This window comes from Pantherophis guttatus, chromosome 10 (assembly GCF_059756535.1).
Source record: "Pantherophis guttatus breed Tessera chromosome 10, ASM5975653v1, whole genome shotgun sequence".
NCBI lineage: Eukaryota > Metazoa > Chordata > Lepidosauria > Squamata > Colubridae > Pantherophis > Pantherophis guttatus.
In genome coordinates this window covers 28804848-28813760 of record NC_142072.1, presented here as the reverse complement: position 1 = coordinate 28813760, position 8913 = coordinate 28804848, and positions in this window count along the sequence as shown.

The window sequence follows — 8913 nt, the reverse complement described above, 5'->3', positions numbered from 1 at the left end:
TGCTGGCGTTTTAGTTCACTTTATTTATTTCTAGATGTTCGCAAATCTGTTTTTTTATGATCTTTTATGATCTTTTCCAGTATCTTCCCAGGTATTGATGTTAGGCTGATTGGTCTGTAGTTTCCTGAGTCATTTTTTTTCTTTTTTGAAGATGGAAACCACATCAGCTCTTTTCCAGTCCTCAAATAATTCCCCAGTATTCCAGGATTTTTGAAAGATATGGTACAATGGTTCTGAGATAACATCTGCCAGCTCCTTCAGAACTCTGGTGTCAACTCACAAAGCTTTCCTGACCTGCTCCCGAGTTGCCATAGGCAGGGGGATAGGAAATAATGCCTCACAGCTGCACCATGAAATTTACACCTCAGTCAAGACACATCCTAGCCATCCGAAGTCAAGGCCATCTCCACAGAGACCCGCAATGGCCAGAGGGAGTGACTTCTATGACCCGCAAAATTGCTTCATTGGGGAATGTGACTGATGACACACCTTGGGGGAAGTGGGCAACAGGATCAGAGGCAAGGCACAAACTGGATGAAGTCAGAGTTGGCTTCACTTAGTTTGTGCCAACATGGCCCTCCTAATAAACAACTGGATTTTTCTTGCTAAATGGCTTGGGGGTCCTGCTTTTATTAGGTCATTGGTCGGAACCCTGACATCTGGGATGTAATCTGTCAAGTCCCAGTGATTTATATTCATCAAGGTCTGATACCATGTTCCCCCCCAAAATAAGACTGGGTCTTATATAAATTTTTGCTCCAAAAGACACATTATGGCTTATTTTCTGTTTAGGTCTTATTTTGGGGAAAATGCAGTACTAAACGCCTCCATCTGCTGACAATCTTAACTGGGGCTTATTTTGGGGGTAGGGTTTATATTATGAACATCCTGAAAAATCATGCTAGGGCTTATTTTCCGGTTAGGTCTTTTCGGGGAAACAGGGTAGGTGTTCTCTTACCATTTTCTTGCTTATTTTCATTTTTAGTTTGTCTTTTACAGTAGCTTTATTGGTACATTGGGCTATAATTTCTTTTTGCGTGAAGACTGATGCAAAGAATGAATTAAGCAGCTCTGCTTTCTCTCTACTGCCTGTTACTTCCTTGCCATCTTTTCTTTTAAAGGGACCTACTGTTTCCTGGACTTTTTTCTTGTTATTTATATGTCGAAAGAAACTTTTTTTAAAAAGTATCTTTCACTTTTGTTGCAAGTCTTTGTTCATTCTGAACCTTTGCTTTCCTGATTTCATCTTCGCAGATTCGGGCTATCTGCTGATACTCTATGCTAGTTATGTGCCACTCTTTCCATTTTTTTACTTGTCCTTTTTGTCTTTCAGTTTATCAGATAAGTGTTTGTGCAACCATGCTGGTTTTTTCTTGGATTTGTTTTTATTTTTCAGTGGTATTGCGCTGGACTGGGCTTTTATGATTGCATTTTTCAGAGTTTCCCATGCTTCTTGAGTTGTTTTCCCCTTTAGGATTTTCATTCATGGAATCTTTCCTAGGGTCTCTCTGAGTTTGTTAAAATCAGCTCTTTTAAAGTTTAAGGCACTGGTTGGATTATTTTCTATTGCTTGTGTTTTCATTATATTGAATTCCAGTATGATATGGTCACTTTCACCCAAAGTTCCGTCAACTTCCACTCCCTCTAGCACATCTTCTCTATTAGTAAGAATTAGGTCCAGTATAGCTTTTCCTCTAGTTCCCTCCTTTACCTTTTGGACAACAACGTTGTCAGCCAAGTTAATTAGGAATCTGTTCGATCTCCCACTTGCTGCAAAGTCTGTTTCCCAGTTGATATCAGGGCAGTTAAAAGTCTCCCATTACTACTGTGGTATGTTTCCTATAAACATTTGTTAGTTGCAGCCACCCTTCTTTTCAATAACAGTCATGAGCCTTCCATTCATGGAGTCTGTCAGTTTCTTGAGCTGTTGACAGTCAACTTTTTGTGCAGCAGGAACCATAGCCTCCCAGACACTGTTCAGAGAGATGTTCTGTTTTCCTTCACCGTAAATCTCCCATAGAAGAAGGGCTCATAAGTTCTCAATAGGGTTTAGGTCAGGTGAGAAAGGGGGCCATGTCATTATTCTTTCATCTTTAAGGCCTTTTACTGGCTAGCCATGCATTGGAGTACTTCTATGCATGCTATGGAGCATTGTCCTGCATAAAAATGGTTGTCTTGAAAGATGCAGACTTTTTCCTGTACCGCTGCTTGAAGAAAGTGTCTTCTAAAAACTGACAGTAGGTTTGGAGGTTGATTTTGAGTCCATCTTCAACCCAAAAGGATTCAAGTACCCCACCTCCACCTTGCTGGCATCTTGAGTCAAAGTGGAGCTCTGTGTCAGTTACTGATTCAGCCACGGGCCCACCCATCTGGTCCATCAAGAGTCACTCTCATCTCATCAATCCATAAAACCTTTGAAAAATCTGTCTTGAGATATTTCTTGGCCCAGGCTTGCCGTCTTGTTCAGTGGTGGTCGGGTTTCAGCCTCCCTTACCTTGGCCATGTCTCTGGGCACTGAACACCTTGTACATCTGGGCACTCCAGGTAGGTTGCAGTTCTGGAATATGACAGCACTGGAGGATAATGGGTTCCTGGTAGCTTCACGTTTGATTCTTCTCAAATTTTTGGCAATTAAGATGTGTCTTTTTTTTCTCAACATGTTTCTTGGGACCCTGTTGACTATTTGCAACAAAACATTTGATGGTTCTGTGATTACGCCCCAATATCTTAGCAATTTCAAGAATGCTGCATCCCTCTGAAAGACTTTTTACAATTTTTGACTTTTCAGTCAGTTAAATCTCTTTTTTGGCCCATTTTGTCTGAGGAAAAGAAGCTGCCTAATAATTATGCACACCTTGATATAGGGTATTGATCTCCTTAGGCCACACTCTCCCTTATTACAAATACACATCACCTGATATGCTTATAGCCAAAAAAATATTCCAGTTTATATAGCTTGGAAGTGGAAAATATACATAAAAATATGGTCAAAATACCCACTTGCCTAATAATTGTGCACACAGTGTATTATACAACCATTTTTGTTAGGTCCGTTTCTTTTCAATGGTTTGTATCCTTCCATCAGAACATTCCAGTCCTGAGTTTCATCCCACCAAGTTTCAGTAATGGCAACTATATTGTATCTGCCTTCATGTACTAATACTTCAAATTTATCCTGTTTGTTCCCTGAAGTTTGAGCATTTGTGTATAGGCATTTGAGTCCTTTATGGGTCTTGGGTAGGTTTCTTATATCTCCTGCTTTGTATCTGGGTTTTCCATCATTTCCATCACTCTCTACTTCACTGTGCTTTTTCCTCCTCCTCCTCTCCCCTCTTCCCTCCCCACCTCCTTATATGACTGATTATCTAGTGGTTTTTGGTTCAAATTAGGTTCTAAAGGTTTTGAAGCTTGCCTCCCTCCCCCCTCAAGTTTAGTTTAAAGCCCTTCTGAGAAGATGAGCCAGTCGTTTCCTTGACTTACGACCACAACTGAGCTCAAATGTTTTGTTGCTAAGCAAGACAGTTGTGAGTTTTGCCCCCATTTAACAACCTTTCTTGCCACAACTGTTAGTAGCAAAACTGTGAATTGGGAATTGGGCTTCCTCATTGTTTTTGCTTGTCAGAAGATCACAAAAGGTGATCACATGACCCTGGGACATTGCAACTGAGATAAAAATGAATCAGTTGCCAAGTGTCTGAATTTTGATCACGTGAGTGTGGGTGTGTGGGGTGCTGCAACACTCATATGAAAAATGGTCAGGTCACTTTTTTCAGTGCCATCCTAATTTTAAGCAGTCACTAAACAAACTGTTAAGGCGAGGACTAGTTGTATGTTTTTTGACAGCCTGTTCCTTGGCAGTTAATGGGTGATGCTAAAAGGCACAAACTCTTCAACCATTTCAGTATCTTCATTTCAACCATCCCTAAGGTTGGTTGTTCTAATTGTTGCTAGTGTATCAACTTGTATCTTAGTCTCATTTCGTCCCTGGGCTTCTTGATTTTTTACTTTCATTACTAGATCTGGCAGTTCCTTTATGTCTTCAGCTGTCCGTGTAGTGTTATTAATCCAGCCCAGGTTAATGTTTTTTCCTCCAGTTTTAAAATCCCACAGCTTCTTCCAGTCCAACTTCCCTTCGTGTATATTCAGCATATCGGTTGAATCAAGAGAGAACACACTGCCTGGCCTCGCTCAGTGGGCAACCTGGAGCCATCTTCCACCATGTCTATGGAGATTCTCAGTCATCCCAATCATGGGTGTCCTAAAGGTGCTTTTTTTTAGAATTTTTTTTCCCTTGAAGATGTTTCACTTCTCATCCAAGAAGCTTCTTCAGTGCTGACTGAATGCTGGGGAATGGAAGGAGTTACATTCCTTGCATTATCTGGTCCCTAGCACTCTCTGAGAGTCGTTAAGGACAGGGGAGTTTATCTGTGCCCTCAGGGTCACAGTGCAAATGGGTGTGGATCCTTCTTGGAACAGCTGGAAGGACTGTGTTGTAGATAGGAGATAGATGGTGTCGTATTCCTCCCCCTCTGTGGAGTTTATTTATTTATTTATTTATTATTTAAATTTTTATACCGCCCTTCTCCCGAGGGACTCGGGGCGGTGCACAGCCATACTAAAACATGTTTATCTATAAAATTTAAAAAACAGTTTAAAACATATTAAATGATTTGGCCCTATATTAAAAACTAAAACACCCATTAAAATCCATTCTTAAGCCAGCCCAGCCTGTTGAAACAGTAGAGTCTTAATGGCACGGCGAAAGGTGCGAAGGTCGGGGATCCGACGAATCTCCAGGGACAGTTCATTCCAGAGGGCAGGTGCCCCCACAGAGAAGGCTCTCCCCCTGGTGGTCGCCAGTCGACATTGTTTGACCGACGGCACCCTTAGGAGTCTCTCTCTGTGGGAGCGTATTGGCCAGTGGGAGGCTATCGGTGGCAGAAGGTGATCTCGTAAGTACCCAGGTCCTAAGCCATGGAGCACTTTAAAGATGATGACAAGCAACTTGAATCGCACCCGGAACACCACCGGGAGCCAGTGCAGCTCGCACAGGAGCGGTGTTACATGGGTGCGCCATGTCGCTCCCATAATCACCCGCGCAGCGGCATTCTGGACCAGTTGGAGCCTCCGAGTGCTCTTCAAGGGGAGCCTCATGTAGAGAGCATTTCAGTAGTCCAGACGGGAAGTGACGAGGGCGTGAGTGACCGTGCGTAAAGCATCCCAGTCCAGAAAGGAATGCATCTGGTGAATCAGGCGAACCTGATAAAAAGCCCCCTTGGCCACAGCCGTCACATGATCTTCTAAAGACAGCCGGCGATCCAGGAGGACGCCCAAGTTACGAGCCCTCTCGGGGGGGGGGACGCCGGGAACCACAGCCACTCGGTCTTGGAGGGGTTGAGTCTGAGCTTGTTTCTCCCCATCCAGATCCGCACAGCCTCCAGGCACCGGGACATCACGTCAAGGGCATCATTGGGGTGGTCCGGGGTGGAGATGTACAGCTGAGTATCATCAACATACTGATGGCACTTCATCCCAAAACCATGGATGATCTCACCCAGCGGCTTCACATAAATGTTGAACAGGAGGGGCGAGAGGACCGACCCTTGCGGCACCCCACAATCAAGGCTCCTCGAGGTCGACCTCTGTCCTCCCACCAACACAGATTGCGTACGGTCAGAGAGGAAGGAGAACCACCGCAACATGGTGCCCCCCATTCCTAACCCCTCCAACCGGCGCAGCATGATACCATGGTCGATGGTATCAAAAGCCACTGAGAGGTCTAATACCTGAGCCACTGAGAGGTCTAATACAGAACAACCCCTGTCCCGAGCCCTCCAGAGATCATCAACCAATGCAACCAATGCCGCATTTCATTGCAGCACGTTTCCGTGCTGTACCCCAGCCTGAAGCCCGACTGGTACGGATCTAGATAGACAGCTTCATCCAGGTACTGGGGAAGTTGTCGCGCCACCACACTCTCAACAACCTTCGCCACAAAGCAAAGGTTGGAGACTGGACGATAGTTTGCTAATACAGCCGGGTCCAGGGAAGGCTTCTTGAGGAGAGGCCTCATCACCGCCTCTTTCAGGGCAGAGGGAAAGAGGCCCTCACTCAAGGAAGTGTTAATAATCACCTGAAGCCAGACTCGTGTGACCGCCCGGGAGGCCAGCACCAACCAGGAGGTGCCACGGGTCCAATAAACATGTGGCAGCACTAAGTCTACCCAGAATCCTGTACACGTCCTTGGGAGTCACATGGTCAAACTCCTCCCAGATAACACTCTGAAGACCCACCTCCATCACCCCATCTGAACCTACCCAGTCGGAGTCCAGACCTTCCTGAATCTGAGCGATTTTATCATGCAGATATTGCACAAAATCCTCAGCCCTATCCTGTAAGGGGTCTTCCCAACTGAAGTAGGGAGCGGGTCACCCTAAACAGGGCGGCAGGGCGGTTCTCTGGAGACGCAATAAGAGCGGAAAAATAATTAGATTTCGCTGCTCTTATCGCCACTAGGTAGATCTTAATATGAGACTTCACCAGTGTTCGGTCAGATTCGGAACAGCTGGCCTTCCAATCGCTCTCCAGGGGTCTTTTCCGGCGCTTCATCTCCCTCAGCTCCTCAGAAAACCAGGGAGCCAATTGGGATCGGCACCAGGTCAGAGGCCGCAAAGGCACAACGCGATCCAAAGCTCCAGCGGCCGCCCTATCCCAGGTGGCCACCAGTTCTTCAGTCGAGTCATGAGCCAGAGCCTCAGGGAGTGGCCCAAGCTCCATCAGGAACCTATCCGGATCCATCAGGCGCCTAGGATGGAACCACCTAATCAGTTCCATCTCCCTGCGATGGAGGGTAGCGGCTCAAAAGTCCAGTCAAAGGAGTGATCTGACCATGACAAGGGCGTGATGACTATATCCCCTATTTCTAGATCATTCAATCACTGACCAGAGACAAAAATCAGATCCAGAGTGTGTCCCCCCATGTGAGTGGGGCCTTGAGTGGGTCAGGTCCATGGCCGTCATGGAAGCCATGAACTCCCGAGCTGCCTCTGACATTTCACCAACAGATGGCAGGTTGAAATCCCCCATGACTATAAGTTGTTTTGTTTCTCCAATGTACAGATCTGTATGTCTCACTGCATTGTATTGTACATATCACATTGCCCAGTTTGTGCCTGGGTGTTTTATGCTTGGAGTGGACAAGCTTCTGCCTTAGTGTATTCTTGGGTTTAAAGTGTGCATGTACGCTGTGTTGGTTGAAAATCCTCCTGAGCTTTTCAGATATTTCTGCACGGCATGGAATGACAATGTTGCTTCATTTGTTGTTCTCTTCTTTATCTGTTATGGAGGCGCTCCTGCTGGCTCTTTTTCTGGATTTGATGAAATCCCAGTTGGGATAGTCACAAGTTCTGAAGGTTTCCTTGATGTGTTTTAGTTCTTTTCTTTTCCCTCTTTACTGGTAGACAAACTTTCATGCTGGTGGTGTAGGGTTCTGAACACTCCCATTTTGTGCTCACCACCCACTTAGATCTCCACCTCTCTTCTGTACTTTTCAGTACCCTGCTTCCATCTTTCTTTCAAACAACCAGGTCTGCCTGTCCATTGGTGTCCTTTACTACACCAATTTGAGGTTGGAATCTCCTTCTGAGTTGAAAGACCTTCTTCCGTGTCTGTTTCAACCTTCAGTGTTGTTATAGATGTAATATTGTGCCTTGTCTTTTCTACCAGCTTTCTCAAACTGCTAAGTCTTCCCAAGTTTTTTGTCTTTCTTGACTTTGGCCTCTTTTTTTCCTTCTTGACAATTTCCAGTTTGTTCTGACATCCAGCATGCCTCCTTCTGTTTCTTCATCTTTAGCACTTTATTTTCACTTTCACATTTGATACCCTTCCATGGTTCCTCTTTACACATCAATTAGTTCAGAACTCAAAGCGATTCCTGGTGTTGTCTTTGAAAATGGGAGTTATAAAGCCATAGTGGTGCAGTAGTTAGAATGCAGTACTGCAGGCTACTTCTGCTGATCACCGGCTGCCAGCAGTTTGGCAGATCGAATCCCAGCAGGCTCAAGGTTGACTCAGCCTTCCGTCCTTCCGAGGTCAGTAAAATGAGGACCCAGATTGTTGGGGGCAAGAGGCTGACTCCGTAAACCGCTTAGAGGGCTGTAGAGCACTGTGAAGCGATATATAAGTCTAAGTGCTATTGCTATTGTTATATGCTGAAGAGCGTATTGTGGAAACTAGAAATCTTTATTCTTTTGCTTTAGTCCGATTGGGAATATGCACATGAGCAGTTTGCAATCTGTCCCAGTCAACCCAGTCCATGTTTTGCTATTATAATTGCACTTTCTCATCTCTCAATATAGTCAATATGTATCAATATAGTCAGTTTGATTTCTGTCGGGATTATTTTGATTTGAAGAATATGTTTGTTAGCAATGAAGAAATCATTGTCAGTTTGATATAAAATGACAAATTGTTTTCTCGTTTATCTATTCTAAACCATTTGGTCTAGCACTTTTTCTCATTATTTCTAACTTTGGCATCATTCAGCATTATATCATCAATCACCTTAAATTGTTTAGCCACATGGTAAAAATTGGTAAAAATACATTGATCATTGTTTTCTCATTACAAGATGCCTTTGCTTTTGGTGACAAAAATGATGGTTTGCCTCCCGCATCTTCCTGTGTCGCAGCTGCCCATAGGGATGTCTACCTCTTTAGCTGGAAAGACTTTGGGCCTTGGCTGACCGCACTGGGTGTGAACAGCTTTCCGCCACTTTGGCTCCTCTTTCCCAGGAGCAACACACACATCCCAAGGCAGTTTAGCAGGGCTTGGAAGGAGAGATGGAAACATCTACTGTGTATCAAATTCTCACAGGATCAAAATGGGTGACAAAAAAGGAAGACAAACAACAGG